The sequence below is a fragment of the Lotus japonicus genome, chromosome 3 (assembly GCF_012489685.1).
Source record: "Lotus japonicus ecotype B-129 chromosome 3, LjGifu_v1.2".
NCBI lineage: Eukaryota > Viridiplantae > Streptophyta > Magnoliopsida > Fabales > Fabaceae > Lotus > Lotus japonicus.
Genome location: NC_080043.1, coordinates 42,697,684 through 42,720,749, shown reverse-complemented (window position 1 = coordinate 42,720,749; position 23,066 = coordinate 42,697,684). Strand labels below are relative to the sequence as shown.

The window sequence follows — 23,066 nt, the reverse complement described above, 5'->3', positions numbered from 1 at the left end:
CTCCCCCCTCCTATTTACATCAATAGATAAACCCTGTAATAATACTATATACCTTTTCATAGTCTTTTATGCTTCTAACCCCTTTGGAAACCCTTGTCGGAACAAAAACTAATTTTAAAAATTTCAAATACTAAAGTGGTAAAGTGTTGGATATTTAAGATAGACAATTCCAGATTCTCCTCTAGTCCCATAGTGCTAGATGTGTGTGATATAGAGTGAATATGTTCTTAGTTATTTAGGCAATTTACTAGCATGAAACTATACACTACTAATTTAGAATTCGGGTCATGAATTAGCAAGAGAATCTCGATTAAAAGATTTTAGTGCTTATAAATTGAACCATTGGTTGACAGGTTCAAATTGAACCATTTGATATTTTCCAAAACACACAAACAACTACTGTCTTGTCCAGAGCCGGTCCCGACATTTTGGAGGCCCTGGGCAAATAATACAAATGAACCCCTAATAATTTTAACGTTCGAAATTTCAACAACATTATTATGTTTGTTCGTTTAGCAACTGGCCTCTTGCAACCCGCACAGGAGTCGCGTGTTCGAATCTAAGTAACGCAACCTTTTGCTTTAATTTTTGAATTCTTTCAATTCAAATTAATTAACAAATAACATGTCAAAAGCCAAAAGGTGAGATTCGAACCCGGTACATAAAAATAACATACAAAGTTACTAACCACTAGATCAGCTCAAATCATTAATAACATCTTAAAACATTAATTATTATAACTAAATTTTATTTTAGAGGAAAGTTTAATGAGATTTTTTTTGGGCCCCTTTTTTTTGGAGGCCCTGGGCTGTGGGCCTGCTTGCACAGGCCCAAGGCCGGCCCTGGTCTTGTCTCTACATAACTCCACGTGAACGCGACTATTAAAAACCCTTGTGACATTTTAATCTAGTTGAGGCAATCATATGCTCTATTATAAGCATGCAAGTGATGACGTTCAAATTTAGATAACCCTAATTCACACTATAGCTTATTCGAGTTGGACTCATCCAATGTACTAGGCTCAATAAGGAAATATAATACTATCTGGCAAATTAATGAACATCTGTAACCCTATATGTATTTCTTTCATATTTAGGATGCAACATTTAAATTGTATACTACCTCCGTTCCTTTATATCGTTACTATTTTGAGATTTTTTTTATTTATCACTTTCTTTTATAATTTTAAGAGGATATTAAATATGTTTAACCAATTTAACTATTAACTAAATATGAAAATTGATGAGTCAAAATAAATAAGATTTTTTTTCCGAAGCACCAATAAAATTAAATTAATAAGAGATTTTTTCGAAAGCTAAAATAAACAAGAGATATAAATGGTATATTAAGAAGTAAGATAGGAATAATAAAAAAACTCATTTTAATATTATTTCTTAATAGATGTGTTAAAACTTTAAAATGACATATTTAAAAACAACGAGAGCAATCAATGAGTTAAATATGTTTTAGTCCATAACTTATAGCTCTCAAAGTCTCCATATGGTCATTAGGTGGGTTTTTTTTTAGGTGTCATGAACATACCTTGATGCTTGCCTATTTTTTGGAGGCTTTTTAATAATATGTTATTCAGTTTTCAAAAAAAGAAAAACTTATAGACCATAATCTAAAAAGTCCATATAATAAAATTCATAGTTTTTAGTTCCTGAAAAAAAAGTTGATTAAAAATAGTCATTATGATGTCATGAAATATTTGTTACCTAGTTATCAATTCATGTGACAATCCTAGCCAGATGAATATGATATGTTTAATTCTAACACTAGTTTTAGTCTTTCAAAATTTTCTTTCATCAAATTTAGTCTTTTTCCATTTTACCCTCTTCTTCCTCCCACCCATCACCCCATTCTATTATTTTTTCCGAGAAACCATCACACTCAAACCTTCTCCCTCATCTGCCTCAAACCTCTCACTTCCATCCTTCCTCCAACCTTTAAATAGAAGGTCACTTTCGATTAGGGACGAACCCATGTGTGTCAACATATTTTCTTAATGTTATATAATTGATTGTATTATTATTTTTCCCCATTAAGCTATTTATATTTTATTACATCTTGTTTATAGGTATGCGTATATACATTGCTCACATGAAATCAAGTGGGTTAATGCAATTCACTACTTCGTATTTTGAGCAAATGGTAGATTTGATTCTCAATTCTTGTGAATGAAAAAACACTCATACCGTCGAGTGCACTAATTGTGTCACAAATGATTAATCTCATAATTGTTGACTATGAGTAATTAAGGTAAAAAAAGGCAACAACTCAAAAATTTTGAATCCATTACCACTTACGATTAATATTATCTTGGAATGTAAACGATGAAGTTGAACCGAAATAAGATAGAAGAAATATGACAATATGTGCTAAGATGATTTATACAAATACATGACAGAATGACACCATTGTTACATAATCATATTATCTGCATGTGGCACAAGAGTTCTAGCATAGCTTTCAAGATATTTTTACCTTTGAAAACGTATCAATATATAAACTAGATTGGAAAATGAAATGGATAATGACATATAATGATTATGTTCAAGATGACATTACCTCACTCTTTTCCACTAGTGTTTCACCTTTTCGCCCTTTCCTGCAATGATTTTTCACTTCCCACAAATTCCCTTTTTACCCTTGTCTCTGCGTGGTGGGTACACCACAGTGACGCAATACACACCACTACCCCACTACGTGGTAGGTTCCCGACACGTGCATATCGCGTGGTCAAGTGCCAAATCGTAAAAGCTGGCAATTAGGTCGGCTCACTCAGCTGGCGAACCTTATCCAATTCCTCATAATAAAAGCTCTCATAATCTCACCCCCCCCTCTCTCCATGCTCCCTCCCTCACCCTCACCACACCAATCATTACAATCACCACGCACGTGCCAAATCGTAATCCCATTGGACTGTGACGCAAGCCATTCAACTCTCCAGTTATCACCGTATTAAACTCTTTTTTTTCGAAAGTTTTTTTTGCTGTAGTTAAGTGCCCACGATTAACTTGTGCTTACAAAAAATGCAAAAAATTGGATGACAATTAGTTAATTAAATAATCGATCTTTTCCTTTTTTTTTAAACTAAATAATCCCGCTGTTATCTAATAATTTTGAGCCCTCACTCTGGAAAATGAGGCACTCAAAAACCACACTTTCCTCCACAAATTTCCACGTCATCTTTTCTAAAAAAGAAAACTCTCTCTCTCCTCAATTGAGCAGTGCTTCTCACGCGCCCGTACTGTGCTTTAGGTTTGTTATCCACGTTTTACGTTCTCCACTTCCAATTGTAACCTCTCTCTTACGTGATTAACTCCTTCTCAAACCCTCCTCTCCAAATCCGTTGTTCCTCATGCAATCCTCTAATCCGCTCGCAAATCAGATATGATGGATTTGAAATTGAATTTTAATTTTGCATCTTGGGCGAAATTTTGGGAATTTACTCCTCCCCAACCCAAGAACTCCTCTCACCTCAATAACTCCTTCGTCATCAATTCCTCTTTAAGTTTCAATGGAATCACAGAAATTTGTAGATTTTGGCATGATCGTACGTGTATCAATTTTTTACTTTTTCTTCTTTAGTTTTTACTTCTTCTTTCATACTTCTTGATTTCAAATTTTAGGGATGTGAAATCCTTCAATAACTCCTCCCTCATCAATCCCTCTTTAGGTTTCCGATAAAAAATTTGGAAATTTTGGGATGCTCTCATATCGGAAATCTTGTCTTTATAAATTGTTGTTCTATGAACCCGTAAATTCAAACATCTCATGTTCTATTTGGTATTTTTCATTTTGATATGATATGATTATCATCTTGAGTTTGTCTTTGATTTCAAAATTTTGTTGTGATTTCCAATTTTCTGTTTATGTTTTACAAGATATTGTCAAGTACATAAATTCTCCATGAGGATCGGTTACAACTGGTAAGAAATTTTCTATGTATGTTAAGATATTTTTATTTTATTCATCTTCCACAAGGGGTGGTTTAATTTTTGCCAATTCAATTTTACATACAGAGCTTATTTTGGATTTTATATTTTTGTTCATCCTCTTTTTGAGATATCTCAAGTCTGCTACTATAGTTCATTTTAAAAATTCTTATCCACTGGTAGTTTTTACTTGGTGGTGTTAGTCCTCAGATGACATTGCAAGGGTAGTTTAATGATTATTGACAGTAATGTTAACCAAGAAATTTGAACAAAAACTAAGGAGCTTCATAGGCTATGCCTTTGTAAAATATGCTTCGTAGGCTATGCCTTTGAAATTTATGAGGTACTGCATTTGGGGTGCTCAATTGGTTTTATTTTTCTATTTATGCCTATGTTGCTTATTATATGTAGTTAGATTTTGATGCATTTGTGACGTGGGATCCGGATTTTGAATAGTTTATTTTATTAGTTTTTTAAATAGTGCATGGTTTTAATAGTTGTGTTGGTGGTTGTGATTAGAAACTTATGGTTGATTTTAGGTTTGAATGTTTGATGATTGGATTTGAAACATTTGTTCGTACTCAAATGTCTTTGTATAAATTCAATTTAGAGGTGTTTAGCTTTAATTTATAGTTTTCATTGAGTCATTTACAATATGTCATATGATTTGTTTTCATGTATTATATATCAGGTGAAGATTGGGGAGTTAGGTTTGACGACAATTGTGGGGAAGAACCACTCTGCATATTCAGGTCTTGGGACACTAGAATTTATGCCACATGAGTTATATGAAGAGGCCTATCTACACAGTAATTGTGGAATACTCATTTGGAATGTGTGTTGGAGATGGTGACACTATAGATTCCCGTGAGTGTGACAATGTTGTCAATATATACAAGAAGGTGTATACAAGAAGGTGTCTTTAGAAGTGAGACCTCATGGGATAAAGGATTCAAAGGTGAAGGCCTTCATTGAGAAGTGTCTTGCTCAACCAGGGGCTTAGACCTCTGCCACTGAGTTGCTCGAAGACCATTACATGTCCTTTACTGTGATGAAAACAATGATTCTAGATAATACTTTATGTGTAATTTTCTTCTCTTTTATAGAGAAAATTGATTTAACTATTTTTTAGTTGATAAGTCAGTTTCATCAGGGTAGGCTTGACGACATATTAGTGATTTAATTTAATTTTCTTTCTTTGTAGGAGTGAACTTGAAGATGAGTTTATCTTTTAATATCAACTTAATTGTAATTTGTAAGACCCAAATTTCAGACTTGGATTTAAATAATTATTCTTAATTATTTTTCCAACCCACGAGTAGAATCGGTTTAACCGCAAAAAGACCTGGTAAAGGAGAATGCTGTTTTGGATGACTTAATGAAGAAGAACGTTCAGGAAATTGTTTGGGAATAGTACTGTAGTCGCTAAAGATTATAGCACGAGCCTTATTCACGTCCGCCTTAGGGCGAAAGCGTTAGTAAAGGGCTAATCTGCTCTTAAAGCATTGTAGAAACGAAATTCAAAAATCTTCAGAGGAATATAAGAATTTCACTTATTATTTCCATGACAAGTGTTTCGACACGAAACCCCAGAATGTACGAACGACCGATTCCAATTCTCGAAAGTTTGCCGAAACTGAATCTCTGATAGCTCAAGAACCTTAAAATAAACTGTAGATGAAGACTTTTTCTATTCGGAGCCTCAAATGAAGATTTCACACGTGTTTACCGATTTCTTTCGATGTTTCTAATCTTTCTTCAGAAGGAAGTTTCTTCATTCGACGTCAAACGCAAAAAGTAGTTTTGCGGCGTATTTCGACCCAAACTACGTTCAAGCCATTTTCTCATTTAAATGAATCTAAAAAAAAATATCGGCCTTTTATGGAAGGATACTTAGCTTAATTGCATAATATGATAACGTCATATTTGTTCTAATTGTCTAACAATTATTCTTTAGCTTAATTCTTACTCATTTTCTTGTCCATGGATCATTTTATTTTGCTCAAAGTTATTCTAATTTATATTTTATTATTTCATAGAGTTCCTCATAATTTTTCGTACAATGATATATCACTTTTATATTTTTCCCTTAACTCTACGACCTAAATCATTCGGTGTCTAAATCAATTCGTGCCCGATTTTAAAATATCTTCTGATTTTACTCGGCCCTCCCTCCTCCACGTACCACATATTAAGATATTTTCTATTCATCCATTCACCTCATCAGATATATATATATCCCTCCTCTCTCTCTCTCTATATATATATATATATATATATATATATATATATATATATATATATATTTTGTTCACTCAGATCCAATTTCAGAAAAGTAAACCTCATAACTTCAATCCACTTTCATCACATGGTATTGTGTTCAAGCTTCTTTTCCTTCTTCCATTGAAACTCATCACCACCGTCTACTCTTCTTCCTTGCAGCGCCTAATCACCCAATCATCTCCTTTTTCTCCATGGCTGGCCAAACGCACCTCAACCCCTGTCCTTCTTTCTCACGTAGCTTCCATGGACAGTCACGCGACCACCTTCACCATGCCATCCTCTTCACCTTGCTCTCATGCATGTTAATTCCTTCTTAACGTGGCAGCACCTCCATCATCACCTTTGTTTCTCTAATTTTCTTCTTCACGTCCCTTTTCCTTCTCTGCAACAAAACACCACCATCTTGGCCCTTCATGTCTCCTCCCACGCGTGACAACAACGCCACCGAGGCCACCATCCACGCAGCACCATGCTCCATCCTTCTTCCTCAACGAACAACACCACCGCAGGTCCAGCAACCACCACCACCCTCCTTTCCTCATGAGACAAGCCACCCCACTACTCAACCTTCCTCAACGTGCCACACCACCAAGACCAGCAACTGCCGCTCCTCTTTTTCCTTGGCCGCGAGCAAGCCACCACCGTGGGTACTCCTTCGTCCTCCTTTTCCGGCGAGGAAAAGCCACCAATCAATGAGCTCAACATCACCACACCACCACCGCATCACAGCTTGAAGCCGCCACAGCCACCGTGAACAAAACAGAGCAAGAAAAACGTGAAAACAGAGGAGTACGCCGCCGCCGTCGTCGACGCCGTCATTCGTCAACTTCGACCTTTGATTCCGGTGTCCTCGGGCCTCCGTTCACAGCGAGGTTAGTACCGTTGGAACCCTTGCGACGTCCACAACAAAACCCATGTTCCGGATCGTCGTTCCGTCGCCGCGACCGCGGCCGCTGCCGCCGTCGGGAGCTTTTTCCGGTCAACTCCGACGACCAATGGAAAAACGGAGTGTACTGCGGCGATCCTTGTCGCGAGGAGAGTAAATCCCTATTTTCTATTTCATATTTCGGTCATTTTATTCGACGACCCCGACGACCACCGTCGACCATCGGCTGAACTTTCTGGGCAAACCGTCGACTCTTTGGGGAAACGGACAACGTCGTTGAATTCCTTGCCGCGAAAGGATGAAGGAACAACCTTTCTTTGTGTCTCCGGCGACAGTTCCTCCGTCAGCCCCATGAGCCGCAACTTTCTCTAGCGACTCTTCGCCGACAAGTTTCACAAACTTGATTTTCGTAAGCCTTCAACTCTTGTATATGTTTTAGCCTCGAGTAAGCAAGTTTTAAAGAAAAATAAACATTTTCATTGTTATTGTGAAAATCGAAGTTTAACAGTTGATTAGTGAAGAGTTGCGATTTATTTTACAAAATGGTTTTCATTTCAAAAAGAGATAAATACTCTACTAATTACTGCAGTTGTTGACTTAGAAAGAGTCGTTTAACATGTGTTCGCTTTGAGTCAATTGCCTGAAGTCATAGCTCTAGACTTGAGTAGTAAGTAGCTCGATTAGTGATTTCGTTAAGTATGCTTGTGAAAGGTACGACGAACGGAAGCACCTTGCATCGAAGCTACACAATGGAAGGAATCGAGCCGACGCAGGCAACCAAAGATGTAATCGGATCGGAGTTGCACCTTAGTATGTGTAACACCCCGACTTCCAGGTGTCACTTTAGTAACCAAAAATAAACTTTACGCGGAAAACAGGTAAATTTTTTTCGTTTCTTTCCTTTAAATCAAAGCGATAAAGAAGTAGAGACAACACCCAACAACTAAACTAACCGATATACAAATATATACATCTGTACAGCCTCGGCTGCACTCCATGTCACGCGAAGCCGCAGTGACTCCAAAGTAGTACGCCCGCAGGCAAATATACAAACCAGAACTGTGAGTAAAAGTATCAAAATACAGTTATCCAAGAGAAAGTCGGCACTCAAAAATGGCCTGAAAGGAAGACCCCTATACTCCGACAGACTCTCTGTGATCCTCCTCAAAAGAACCACACAAAAAGCCACACATCGGAACCTACCCTGTCCCAAAAAGAAACTGACGATCAGAGCTCTACACAAAAAATGTCGCTAATCCTAACCTACCCTCCCAGCTCAGCTCACCACTCATCCTCCTCCTCATCGCTGCTCGGCGAGTAGCTCTCCCCACTGCTCTCGGAGTCAGAGTCGGAATCCACCGTAATCATCTCGGTGTCCAAGTCCATAACCTCCCTCCTCACTGTCCTGCGCACCGCCCTAGTCGAGCCGGTCTCCACATCCACCTCTCCTGTGAGAACATCCTCCTCCTCCACCCTCATCAAGGGGTCCACACGGTAGCCGTGCGGTGAAGAGAAAGACAAGAGACGTGAGACAGATGGGACAACAGACTCCCTCCTCGGCTGTACGAGCCTAGAGGACGACGCCACGTCGGTAGAAGCGATGGCAGTAGCCGGAGGTGGCACAACAGATACAGCAGCAGCAGCAGGCTCGACCTCCTCTGGGTCCTCCTCAACAGAAGGTGAAGTCGGAGGTGCTGCAGGTGGTGCATGTCCAGTGCCTGGTCCACAATGAACTGAAGGCGGCAAGTCAAAACTCAGCTCCATACGCCGTAGCACTCCGCTCGTCAGGCGTCCTCGCTCATCCGTCTGGTCCTCCATGACCCTTCCCCTATACGTCGCCCGGTGACCAGCCACATCGATCACCCAAGCGGTGGGGGCATCCCTATCCAGCAACTCATATCTGATCCCCCCCGAGGGAGAGACCGTCGAGAACCAGTCGGCCATCGACATCTGGCAGCAGGCCGACCGCCCAAAGACAAACATACAAACAAAGCCAAGGCGCTAGGGTCAACTCACAGCAATAAGTACATATACACACAACATGTGACAAGGTATATATATAAGTTGTTATATAAGCATATAAGTAATCCTAGCATGTTATGGCTCTAACATTGCTTCAATAAAAAAACAGCACACAGTCTCAGTCAGCATGAATGTATGCGTGAAATGCACAATATGAATCCGGATTTGTGACGCGTTCCCGTTCGCCACAAGTGAAGCATTTTCACTATGGATGGACCATTCCCGTTATCCATCCTGGATGAAATCCATCCTGGATGAACCATTCCCGTTATTCATCCTTGGTGAACCATTCCCGTTATTCACCGAATGATGAACCATTCCCGTTATTCATCATTAATGCAAGGTGAACCATTCCCGTTATTCACCATGATATGCACAGGTGAACCATTCCCGTTATTCACCCGATTGAATGCAACGTGGTTAGCCAAACAACGAATTGTCCTTACCACGAAAGTGTCTAGCTCACAACCCAATCTCAACAAACCCATGAGTTAGTGTCGGTCAATACAACACAACTCGGAGTAAGTGTCGGTCAATAAAACACAACTCCAACAAGAAAACACAAGGGTCTAGTGTCGGTCAATACAACACAGCCCAAACAACAAGAGCACTAGGTGTCGGTCAATACAACACGGCTCCACAACGCTCCCTAAGAGTACTAAAGTACTCGATGACTTCAATCATCACCATAGCTCACCTTAGTGGCTTTCCCCAATTCCGATAACTCTCCAAACCCACAACAAAGGTCGACTTTTCCCCGTCTTTCGTAAATGTTTCCCCCTTTAGTTCTCCTATAACTATTCATTTAGTAAAAACGTTTCGAATTGAATTAGTCAGGTTATGAGTTTATTTCTCAAAGTCTAAGTCTCCCAAAGTCTCTAGTTTATAAAATTCTATTCATTCTAGGTTTTCCGAAAACCAACCACCCAAAAGAAGTTTCCCGGGGAAAGTCTAAGTAAACCAACAAATACCAACAGGCTAAGTCTCAAACCCCTCATTTGAACTTGTCTAGGGTTGTTCATCCAACCCGAAACATCAAAGATCACCAGATCAATGAATCTCCACTCTGAAGTCGCGTCAAAACGCTCAATTCCACACCACATCACATCATAAGTTATGAAAACATTTATAACAATAAACCATCATCATAATTAATATCATAACAAAGCATAAGTCGAATTTATCGACGCCTATCATGCAATCATAGCTAATATATGTAAGTTGCCCTAACCTCGAGCTGTTCCAGCTTCGAAATCAAGGTTGTCCTCAAACAGTTGCTCTGAATATTCCAAAGTTCCTTCAACTGAACCTCGGAGAAAAACAAAGCAGAATTCAAACAAAATCGATTAGTTCGATCGCAAAACAATACATAAACGATAGACAAAGCATCAAAGCTTCAGAATACGACAAACGGGTACGAAAGGACAAGTTTTCGAAAACGAAAAACTCCCCCCCTTAGGAAAAACCCACGGCCATAAGGAGAAAAGGGCTTCGGCTCTTTTTCTTCGATCAAATCAGTTTACAAGGCAGTTTTAGGGTAAAACTAAGGCAAAGAAACTGTCAGAACAATTTTCGGACAATCGGGTCGAAATACGACTACGCAGGGGCATTTTGGTCCAAAATAAAGGCTCAAAACTTCAAAGTTATCAGTTCTGAAAACAGATTTGACAGCAACGATCCTCATGACATCCGTGACAACAAATCCTAAAGGCACGAAGTCAGATTTCAGCTTTACGACAATAAAGTTTCGAAATGTGAGACAAAAAGAGTTTTGAGTCAATTTTTCAGATCCTGGACAACTGAATCGCAATCAGAGTTTACTGACAGAGGTTTTAGACTCGGGGGAACATAAGGAACATAACCCAAGCGAGAAAACAGAGAAATCGGACAATTTTAGAAAAAGCTCAAAACTTAGAGCACAGAAACGGCTTCAGAAACGCAACAGAAACAACAATCAGAGGTAGGAATCGTGTTAGTTACCTTGATACCTAGAAGTAGGGACGAACTGCACGAAGATTGGTCAAGATTTCGCGAAAATCTCTCCTCTCCCTCTCTCTCTACAATTCTCGGCCAAAATGGTGAAAATGAAGAGGATTTTGCTTTTTCGCCTATTTATAGGCGGGCGAAATCGCGGGAAAATGAAAATTTCGCGATTCCGATTTTTGCAGCACGATCACCGAGAAATTCTAAGAGAGATTCTGGCGTCAGAATTCCAGAACTCAAAACAAATATCTAGGATTTGGGAAAAACGATATCGAAAAACTCAAAAGCGGTGTCGGTTAATCTGCCCCGAAAAACTACTTTTTGCTGTGATGCTCAAACGACAAAACTTCCTACTGAAGAAAGATTGGAAACGTCGAAACAAGTCTGGCAACGCGGACGGAATCTTCGTTAGAAGTCCCGAATAGAAAAAGTCTTCATCCATTGTTCGAAAATAGGGTTTCGAAGCAAAGAAATTAGCGTCGGCGGACATCCGAAAAGTGAAACCTATCGTGCATACAGTCCAGAGTTCCGAAATGAAACGCTGGTCGACGGAAAAATAAAGAGAATCTTTAAATTTTCCCAGAGTTCGAAATCTCACTCAAAACGTTGCTTTAAGAGCGAAATAGCCTATTCTGGACACGCTCGCCCTAAGGCAAGTGTGCAGACGACTCGCACTAACTCCGAAAACAACTACGCAACATTCCTCAAGCAATTCCTGAACTTTCTTCTTCATTAATCTTCCTCAAATATCAAACTCCTGTCACGCTTACACTGATCCTACGCGTGAGTCGGAAACTAGCTTGTTCTGAAAATTCAGGTCTTACAATACTCCCCTCCAAAAAGAAAGTTTCGTCCTCGAAACTCAGAGTTCAGCAAAAAGTTCGGGGTACAATTCCTTAATCTTATCTTCCAATTCCCATGTAGCATCCCCCGTATCCTTGTTCCATATCACCTTTACCAACGGAATCTGCTTTCCCCTCAGCTGTTTCACTCTCCTATCCCCAATACTCACTGGCGGTGCCTCAAAGGTCAAATCATCCTTCAATTCAACATTGTCTGGCTCGATTACATGAGTCGGGTCTGGAATGTACTTCCTCAACTGCGACACATGAAATACACCATGAATGTTGGAAAGAAATGGCGGTAGTGCAATCTGATACGCAACTGGTCCAACACGTCGAGTGATTTGATAAGGCCCAATAAACTTTGGCGTAAGCTTCCTCGACTTAATAGCTCGTCCAACCCCCGTAGTCTGAGTAACTCGTAGAAACACATGGTCACCTTCCTCAAACTCTAGGGTTCTACGTCTCTGATCAGCATAACTCTTCTGTCTGCTCTGTGAAGCTCTCATCTGTTCTCTGATCTGCTTAACCTTCTCCGTCGTCTGTTGCAGCATTTCTGGCCCAATCAACAAACTCTCCCCATCTTGATACCAACACAAAGGTGTCCTACACTTCCGACCATACAAAGCTTCATACGGTGCCATCCCAATGCTCGCATGGAAACTATTGTTGTAGGTGAATTCAACCAATGGCAGAAGATCACCCCAGCTTCCTCTGTTATCTAACACACAAGCCCGTAGTAGATCCTCTAGCGACTGAATAGTTCTTTCTGTTTGCCCATCCGTTTGTGGATGATACGCCGAACTCAACCTCAGCTTGGTTCCTAACGCATCATGAAGAGCTCCCCAAAAGTGCGAAGTAAACTTTGGATCCCGATCAGACACAATACTTGTCGGAACTCCATGTAGTCTCACAATCTCCGCCACATAGATCTCAGCCAACTTCTCCACATTGTAGGTAGTTCTCACTGGTAGAAAATGCGCTGACTTGGTCAAACGATCTACAATCACCCAAATCGAATCGTGTCTCTTCTGTGTTCTTGGCAAAGCCACCACAAAATCCATGGATATACTATCCCATTTCCATTCTGGCACGTCTAAACTCTGTAGCATACCAGCAGGTCTTTGATGCTCTACCTTGGCCTTCTGACAAGTCAAACATGCAGCTACATACTCGGCCACTTGTTTCTTCATTCCTGGCCACCAGAAATTCAGCTTCAAATCTTGATACATCTTGGTCATTCCCGGATGAATACTCCATTTGCTCTTGTGCCCTTCATCCATGATCAGCCTTCTCAATTCTGGATTATTGGGTACACACACTCTGTCCTTGCATCTTAAGATATCGTCAGTTCTGATCTTGAATTCCGGGTCTTTCCCTTGAATTACTAAGTTCCTCTTCTCCAGCAGAAACTCATCTTGCAGTTGTTGCTCCCTAATCTCTTCCATCAGTCCACTGGCAATTCTGATCATACCGAACTTCAACTTTCCCTCAGACGGTGTCACACCTAGACTCATATCTCGAAATTGTTCCAGTAACTCCAGCTCTTTAACCATCATTGACGAGACATGCATCTTTCTGCTCAAAGCATCAGCAACTACATTCGCCTTCCCAGGGTGATATTGCAACGTAAACTCATAGTCTTTGATGAACTCCATCCATCTTCGTTGCCTCATGTTCAGCTCCTTCTGATCAAACAAGTATTTAAGGCTCTTGTGATCGCTAAATATCGTGAAAGTACAACCATAGAGGTAATGTCTCCAGATTTTCAGCGAAAACACAATGGCAGCTAACTCCAAATCGTGAGTCGGGTAGTTCCTCTCATGCGTCTTCAACTGTCTCGAAGCATACGCCACCACTTTTCGATGTTGCATCAACACACATCCCAAGCCTTGATACGAAGCATCACAATAAACCTCATAAGGTTCCTCCGGTTGCGGCAAAATAAGCACAGGTGACGTCGTCAAACGTTCCTTCAGAGTCTGAAAACTTGATTCACACGCCTCTGTCCATGCAAAAGGTTTATCCTTCCTCGTCAGTTGAGTCAAAGGTCCAACGATCTTGGCAAATCCCTCTATGAAGCGTCTATAGTATCCAGCCAAACCCACAAAACTTCTGATCTCCGTCACTGTCTTCGGTTGCTCCCAAGCCAAAACAGTCTCCACTTTCGCCGGATCCACAGCTATGCCTTCCTTTGAGATAACATGGCCTAAGAAATTAACTTCCTCCAGCCAGAATTCACACTTGGAAGGGTTCGCATACAGCTTCTTCTCTCTCAACACTTGTAAAACTTGTCGCAAATGTCCTTCATGTTCCTTTGCGTCCTTCGAATATATCAATATATCATCGATAAACACCACCACAAACCGATCTAAGAATTCATGAAAGATGCGGTTCATGTAATCCATGAAGACAGCAGGTGCATTTGTTACTCCAAACGGCATCACTAGGTACTCGTAGTGTCCGTAGCGTGTTCTGAATGCAGTCTTCGGTATATCCTCAGTCTTCACTCTGATCTGATGATAGCCTGATTTCAAATCTATCTTCGAAAATACAGCAGCCCCTCGTAATTGATCCATCAAATCATCTATCCTCGGCAACGGGTATCTGTTCTTGATCGTCGCCTTGTTCAGTTGTCGATAATCCACACATAATCTCGACCTTCCGTCTTTCTTCTTAACTAACAACACTGGCGCTCCCCACGGTGAAACACTTGGTCGAATGAATCCTTTTGCCGAAAGATCCTCCAACTGAGATTTCAACTCCGCTAACTCCGCAGGTGCCATACGGTAAGGTGCAATCGAAATCGGTCCAGTTCCGGGTACAATGTCGATCACAAACTCCACATCGCGTACAGGCGGCAGTCCAGGTACATCTCCAGGAAAAACATCCGCAAAATCTCGAACCACCGGAATACCTTGAATATCCGATTCCTTCTTCCCCTCCAGACTTAGCAATGAAAAGTACTTCTGAGTGCCCTCGCTCAACGATGCACTAATGTGGTTAATAGAAAGATACTCGAAAAGATCCGAGTCTGGGAACACCACTTTCTTTCGACTACAGTCCAAAAGACAATGGTAGTGGGATAACCAATCCATCCCGAGGATTACATCTAGGTTTTTAAGGGGTAGACATACTAGGTTGGCATGAAAAGTTCTATCTTTATATACTACTGAACAGTGCATGCATGCGGCATTAGCAATTAGAGTCCTAGCAGGTGTAGTTACCATAAGATCAAAACTCAAAGTAGTAATAGGCAGATGCAGTCTTGATACGCAATCCTTAGAGACAAATGAATGAGTTGCACCAGAATCAAAGAGTACAGTTAGAAGATTACCGTCAATTTCACATTCTCCTCTGATCAAACCATCAGCTCCTTCAGCCTCTTCTCCATCCATGGTATACACTCTTCCCTTCGCCACTGGGCGCTTCCCACTAACAGCATTCACAGCCGGTTCAACCTTCGGTGCCTTGCATTCCGTAGCCAGATGCCCAGATTTGTTGCAATTGTAGCATCTTGGTGGCCTCGTGCAATTGTTTGCATAGTGTCCCGTTCCTCCACACCGGAAACAAGTCACTTCACGATTTGGGGTACGGCTTCCCGACCCTCCAAAAGTAGCAGCAGCCATAGGCTTGTAAGATCCCGGGGTAAATCCTCTCCCCGCAGGTCGTTGATATGGCTTCCTCGCCTGAAACCTCCCTTTTCCCTGAAAACTCTGTGGTGTCGACCTCGCCGGTCCTCCTGTTCCAGCCCTGTTGTATCTCCGATTCTTCATCAATTCCACCTCAGTTGCCTTCTCAACCAATGCCTGGAATCTCATGATCCCCAATGGTCTCACCGAATCTTCAATATCAGGCCTCAATCCCCTCACAAATCTCTTGCACATGTAGGGTTCATCAACTTGATCACGGAAAAACCGAAAGTACTTTGCCAGAGACTCTAACTTGGCAGCATACTCCGGAATGCTCATGCTTCCTTGTTTCAGAGTCAGAAACTGTGATTCACGCTCGTCACGAGCACTGTCTGGGAAATACTTCTCGAGAAAAGCTGTTCGAAAAGAATTCCAGTTTACCTCCACATGATTTGCCTCCATCATTCCTCTGGCGCCTCTCCACCAGTATTCAGCATCTCCCAACAACAGATAGGTTGCCAGCCCCACTTTGGCTCCCTCAGCAGTCTGTAACACTCCAAAGATCTTCTCAATCTCCTCTATCCAGAGTTCCGCTTTGTCTGGGTCAGTACCTCCCGAAAACTTAGGTGGATCCTGTCTCCTGAAGTCATTCAACCCTTTGTTCTGATCCAAAGTCGCCTCCCTCTGACGCTGGTGTTGATCACGCGCTTCCTCCGCAGCACGTCTCAAAGCATTGTCATTCGCTTGGTTAGTCATTGCCTGGGCCATAGTGGCCATCATCTCCGCTAGCTGATTGGTGTTCACCATCGTCTGTTAGCCCCAAGAAAACGGTTAGTCCTACTCGTAGAATAGCACCAAACTATTACATATGGTTAAACAACCATGCAATCAATTAGAACGAAAAATCGTCCTGCAGACAATCAATTTTCACTCTTTGCAGAGTCACACAACCTAGCACAGAAGACCTATTCCCCAAAGACTCCCAAAAGACTCGACTAAGCTCTGATACCACAATGTAACACCCCGACTTCCAGGTGTCACTTTAGTAACCAAAAATAAACTTTACGCGGAAAACAGGTAAATTTTTTTCGTTTCTTTCCTTTAAATCAAAGCGATAAAGAAGTAGAGACAACACCCAACAACTAAACTAACCGATATACAAATATATACATCTGTACAGCCTCGGCTGCACTCCATGTCACGCGAAGCCGCAGTGACTCCAAAGTAGTACGCCCGCAGGCAAATATACAAACCAGAACTGTGAGTAAAAGTATCAAAATACAGTTATCCAAGAGAAAGTCGGCACTCAAAAATGGCCTGAAAGGAAGACCCCTATACTCCGACAGACTCTCTGTGATCCTCCTCAAAAGAACCACACAAAAAGCCACACATCGGAACCTACCCTGTCCCAAAAAGAAACTGACGATCAGAGCTCTACACAAAAAATGTCGCTAATCCTAACCTACCCTCCCAGCTCAGCTCACCACTCATCCTCCTCCTCATCGCTGCTCGGCGAGTAGCTCTCCCCACTGCTCTCGGAGTCAGAGTCGGAATCCACCGTAATCATCTCGGTGTCCAAGTCCATAACCTCCCTCCTCACTGTCCTGCGCACCGCCCTAGTCGAGCCGGTCTCCACATCCACCTCTCCTGTGAGAACATCCTCCTCCTCCACCCTCATCAAGGGGTCCACACGGTAGCCGTGCGGTGAAGAGAAAGACAAGAGACGTGAGACAGATGGGACAACAGACTCCCTCCTCGGCTGTACGAGCCTAGAGGACGACGCCACGTCGGTAGAAGCGATGGCAGTAGCCGGAGGTGGCACAACAGATACAGCAGCAGCAGCAGGCTCGACCTCCTCTGGGTCCTCCTCAACAGAAGGTGAAGTCGGAGGTGCTGCAGGTGGTGCATGTCCAGTGCCTGGTCCACAATGAACTGAAGGCGGCAAGTCAAAACTCAGCTCCATACGCCGTAGCACTCCGCTCGTCAGGCGTCCTCGCTCATCCGTCTGGTCCTCCATGACCCTTCCCCTATACGTCGCCCGGTGACCAGCCACATCGATCACCCAAGCGGTGGGGGCATCCCTATCCAGCAACTCATATCTGATCCCCCCCGAGGGAGAGACCGTCGAGAACCAGTCGGCCATCGACATCTGGCAGCAGGCCGACCGCCCAAAGACAAACATACAAACAAAGCCAAGGCGCTAGGGTCAACTCACAGCAATAAGTACATATACACACAACATGTGACAGGGTATATATATAAGTTGTTATATAAGCATATAAGTAATCCTAGCATGTTATGGCTCTAACATTGCTTCAATAAACAAACAGCACACAGTCTCAGTCAGCATGAATGTATGCGTGAAATGCACAATATGAATCCGGATTTGTGACGCGTTCCCGTTCGCCACAAGTGAAGCATTTTCACTATGGATGGACCATTCCCGTTATCCATCCTGGATGAAATCCATCCTGGATGAACCATTCTCGTTATTCATCCTTGGTGAACCATTCCCGTTATTCACCGAATGATGAACCATTCCCGTTATTCATCATTAATGCAAGGTGAACCATTCCCGTTATTCACCATGATATGCACAGGTGAACCATTCCCGTTATTCACCCGATTGAATGCAACGTGGTTAGCCAAACAACGAATCGTCCTTACCACGAAAGTGTCTAGCTCACAACCCAATCTCAACAAACCCATGAGTTAGTGTCGGTCAATACAACACAACTCGGAGTAAGTGTCGGTCAATAAAACACAACTCCAACAAGAAAACACAAGGGTCTAGTGTCGGTCAATACAACACAGCCCAAACAACAAGAGCACTAGGTGTCGGTCAATACAACACGGCTCCACAACACTCCCTAAGAGTACTAAAGTACTCGATGACTTCAATCATCACCATAGCTCACCTTAGTGGCTTTCCCCAATTCCGATAACTCTCCAAACCCACAACAAAGGTCGACTTTTCCCCGTCTTTCGTAAATGTTTCCCCCTTTAGTTCTCCTATAACTATTCATTTAGTAAAAACGTTTCGAATTGAATTAGTCAGGTTATGAGTTTATTTCTCAAAGTCTAAGTCTCCCAAAGTCTCTAGTTTATAAAATTCTATTCATTCTAGGTTTTCCGAAAACCAACCACCCAAAAGAAGTTTCCCGGGGAAAGTCTAAGTAAACCAACAAATACCAACAGGCTAAGTCTCAAACCCCTCATTTGGACTTGCCTAGGGTTGTTCATCCAACCCGAAACATCAAAGATCACCAGATCAATGAATCTCCACTCCGAAGTCGCGTCAAAACGCTCAATTCCACACCACATCACATCATAAGTTATGAAAACATTTATAACAATAAACCATCATCATAATTAATATCATAACAAAGCATAAGTCGAATTTATCGACGCCTATCATGCAATCATAGCTAATATATGTAAGTTTCCCTAACCTCGAGCTGTTCCAGCTTCGAAATCAAGGTTGTCCTCAAACAGTTGCTCTGAATATTCCAAAGTTCCTTCAACTGAACCTCGGAGAAAAACAAAGCAGAATTCAAACAAAATCGATTAGTTCGATCGCAAAACAATACATAAACGATAGACAAAGCATCAAAGCTTCAGAATACGACAAACGGGTACGAAAGGACAAGTTTTCGAAAACGAAAAACTCCCCCCCTTAGGAAAAACCCACGGCCATAAGGAGAAAAGGGCTTCGGCTCTTTTTCTTCGATCAAATCAGTTTACAAGGCAGTTTTAGGGTAAAACTAAGGCAAAGAAACTGTCAGAACAATTTTCGGACAATCGGGTCGAAATACGACTACGCAGGGGCATTTTGGTCCAAAATAAAGGCTCAAAACTTCAAAGTTATCAGTTCTGAAAACAGATTTGGCAGCAACGATCCTCATGACATCCGTGACAACAAATCCTAAAGGCACGAAGTCAGATTTCAGCTTTACGACAATAAAGTTTCGAAATGTGAGACAAAAAGAGTTTTGAGTCAATTTTTCAGATCCTGGACAACTGAATCGCAATCAGAGTTTACTGACAGAGGTTTTAGACTCGGGGGAACATAAGGAACATAACCCAAGCGAGAAAACAGAGAAATCGGACAATTTTAGAAAAAGCTCAAAACTTAGAGCACAGAAACGGCTTCAGAAACGCAACAGAAACAACAATCAGAGGTAGGAATCGTGTTAGTTACCTTGATACCTAGAAGTAGGGACGAACTGCACGAAGATTGGTCAAGATTTCGCGAAAATCTCTCCTCTCCCTCTCTCTCTACAATTCTCGGCCAAAATGGTGAAAATGAAGAGGATTTTGCTTTTTCGCCTATTTATAGGCGGGCGAAATCGCGGGAAAATGAAAATTTCGCGATTCCGATTTTTGCAGCACGATCACCGAGAAATTCTAAGAGAGATTCTGGCGTCAGAATTCCAGAACTCAAAACAAATATCTAGGATTTGGGAAAAACGATATCGAAAAACTCAAAAGCGGTGTCGGTTAATCTGCCCCGAAAAACTACTTTTTGCTGTGATGCTCAAACGACAAAACTTCCTACTGAAGAAAGATTGGAAACGTCGAAACAAGTCTGGCAATGCGGACGGAATCTTCGTTAGAAGTCCCGAATAGAAAAAGTCTTCATCCATTGTTCGAAAATAGGGTTTCGAAGCAAAGAAATTAGCGTCGGCGGACATCCGAAAAGTGAAACCTATCGTGCATACAGTCCAGAGTTCCGAAATGAAACGCTGGTCGACGGAAAAATAAAGAGAATCTTTAAATTTTCCCAGAGTTCGAAATCTCACTCAAAACGTTGCTTTAAGAGCGAAATAGCCTATTCTGGACACGCTCGCCCTAAGGCAAGTGTGCAGACGACTCGCACTAACTCCGAAAACAACTACGCAACATTCCTCAAGCAATTCCTGAACTTTCTTCTTCATTAATCTTCCTCAAATATCAAACTCCTGTCACGCTTACACTGATCCTACGCGTGAGTCGGAAACTAGCTTGTTCTGAAAATTCAGGTCTTACAGTATGGAAATTGGCTAAGGTGAGGGCAACTTACCTTGCTAGCTAATGTTTTAGGCGTCGATGAATTCGACTTGATTTATTGTTTATGCACTTGATTGTGTTTGACTGGGAAATGTTTTTCTGGAGGCTTCGGCCGAGTGAACTAATTGAGACGTGTGTCTCCGTTTTCTGAGATTTCGGCCGACATTGGTGATTGGGATTTATTTATCGCTTTGATTTGCCATTGATTGATTCATATGTTGTACTTGCTAAATGGATAATCATAGGCTATGTGAATACTTGTGCACATGATTTGCTGGATTATATTGATTATACTGTGCAATTATACGAATATTTGTGGAACGTCAGAGTGTGGGGAAACGGGTAGTTATGCCATACTCAAGATAAGAATTTGGGAAAGTTTGACGGGACGAACGGAGGTTCGGGCCTTGTTATTGTTTTAATGGATCGAGACCTTCTCTGGGAATTACTTGGGATGTTGGGATCTTTTAAACTTATAAGATTAGAGATCAACCTAAATGGAAACTATTTTACAAGGAAAATTCATAATACACTAAACAACCTCTGAACCCTTTAAATAATGATAACAATGTCAGATGAAAGCTTAGGGCCTGGATATTAGTTTTGGAAAGGCTTAATTGCACTTTTGGTCCCCAACTATTGCCTTCATGCGAAAATCGTCCTCAAACTTCAAAATTAGCAAAAAATGTCCTCCAACTATACAAGTCGTTGCACTTTTGGTCTGCCGTTTGCCTTATGTGAGAAAACTAACGTGAGAAGCTGATGTGGCTCCCTCGCGCGTGTCTCACATGACTTTCTTCAGAGAGCTTGATGAGTGGACAAGTCACATGCTTCTCACGTGACTCTAAAGGGAGTAATCAGGTCTAATTAGGGTTTGCAATTTCATAACCATTGGAGCCTTTTAGAGTCACGTGAGAAGCATGTGACTTGTCCAGTCATCAAGCTCTCTGAAGAAAATCACGTGAGACACACGTGAGGGAGCCACATCAGCTTCTCACGTTAGCTTTCTCACGGATGGCAAACGGCAGACCAAAATTGCAACGACATGTATAGTTGAAGGACGTTTTTTGCTAATTTTGAAGTTTGGGGACGATTTTCGCAGGAAGGCAATAGTTGGGGGACCAAAAGTGCAATTAAGCCTTTTGGAAAATGAGAAGTGTCGCCGAATCCAAGTTTTGGGGAAACTAATAAGTTTCTGAGTACGTTGATACTCCTTTGCTCGATGAGCACTTTTATTGTTTGGCTATCTAAAGGATAAGTCGGGGAACTATAAGTTTCCAAGTACATTGGTACTCCTTCGCTCTTTGAGCAGTTTATTTAGCCATCCAAAGGATGAGCCGGGAAGCTTCACTGAGGCGTGAGACTTCGTGAAAGCATGAAACTTCACTGAAGCGTGAGACTTCGTGAAAGTGTGCGAATTCACTGAAGCGTGAGACTTCGTGAAAGCAGAAACTTCACTAAGGTGGGAGACCTCGTGGAGACGGGAACCTTCGCTGAAGCGGGAGACTTTGCGAAGGCGTGAAACTTCACTGAAGCGTGAGACTTCGTGAAGGCGTGAAACTTCATTGAAGCGAGAGACTTCATGAAGGCGCGAAACTTCACTGAAGCGTGAGACTTCGTGAATGCGTGAAAATTCACTGAAGCGTGAGACTTCGTGAATGTGTGAGATTTCACTGAAGCGTGAGACTTCGTGAAAGCGTAAGACTCCATTGAAGCGTGAGACTTCATGGAAGCGTGAGATTTCATCGTCGTTTACCCTAGGACAAACGACAGGGAACATTTGTTTAGTTAGATACTTGTGCGTTGGGAGGACGATACATTGTTGGACTAACCTTATCACCTAACTTCATATGTTGAGATTTTGATGATTTGATATTGGTGAACATCGTTATGTTATTTGTTGAAGTGTTGAGATATTGAATATTGTGTTGTTACTAAAGATTCGATAACATGTCATGTATATACCTTAGGGTAGGCAATGCAGAACTTATATGTATGTATATATATATACCCCCTTATTCTTCACATGTTGCTTGTATTATCTATTATATTCTGTGAGTTGACCCTCGCGTTGTGGCTTTGTGTTTATGCTTGTCTTTGGGCGGTCGGCCTGCTGCCAGACGACGAAAGGAGGTGATGTGAGCAGATGCTACTCTGCGTGGAAGAACTATAGAAGACTCGAAGAATAGAGTCGGGTGTAGGGCTAGAGCCTTTGGGTAGAAAAGTTTACCGTTATTGGTTTAAGCTTGCAGGATCATTTTATGATTTGTATTTGAGGTTTTGGGTAGGTTCTGGTGCATTGCTTTCCTATGGTTACCCCGTGTGGAAATCATAGGGAGTATATCGGATCTATGGAGTCATTGCATAGTGAGTTCGTTGATGGATCTTAGTTTATTTGTCATGTATTTTATGCTGTGCCTTGATCGAG

General features: G+C 41.7%; 1 long non-coding RNA gene across 1 annotated transcript; it reads left to right on the top strand.

Moving 5' to 3' along the window:
• Window positions 1-3,311: 3,311 nt before the first annotated feature.
• Window positions 3,312-5,166, top strand: LOC130748726 (uncharacterized). Its single transcript, XR_009022764.1, has 3 exons — window positions 3,312-3,559; window positions 3,891-3,935; window positions 4,633-5,166. It is a non-coding gene; the product is annotated as an uncharacterized LOC130748726 (long non-coding RNA).
• The last annotated feature ends 17,900 nt before the right edge of the window (window positions 5,167-23,066 follow it).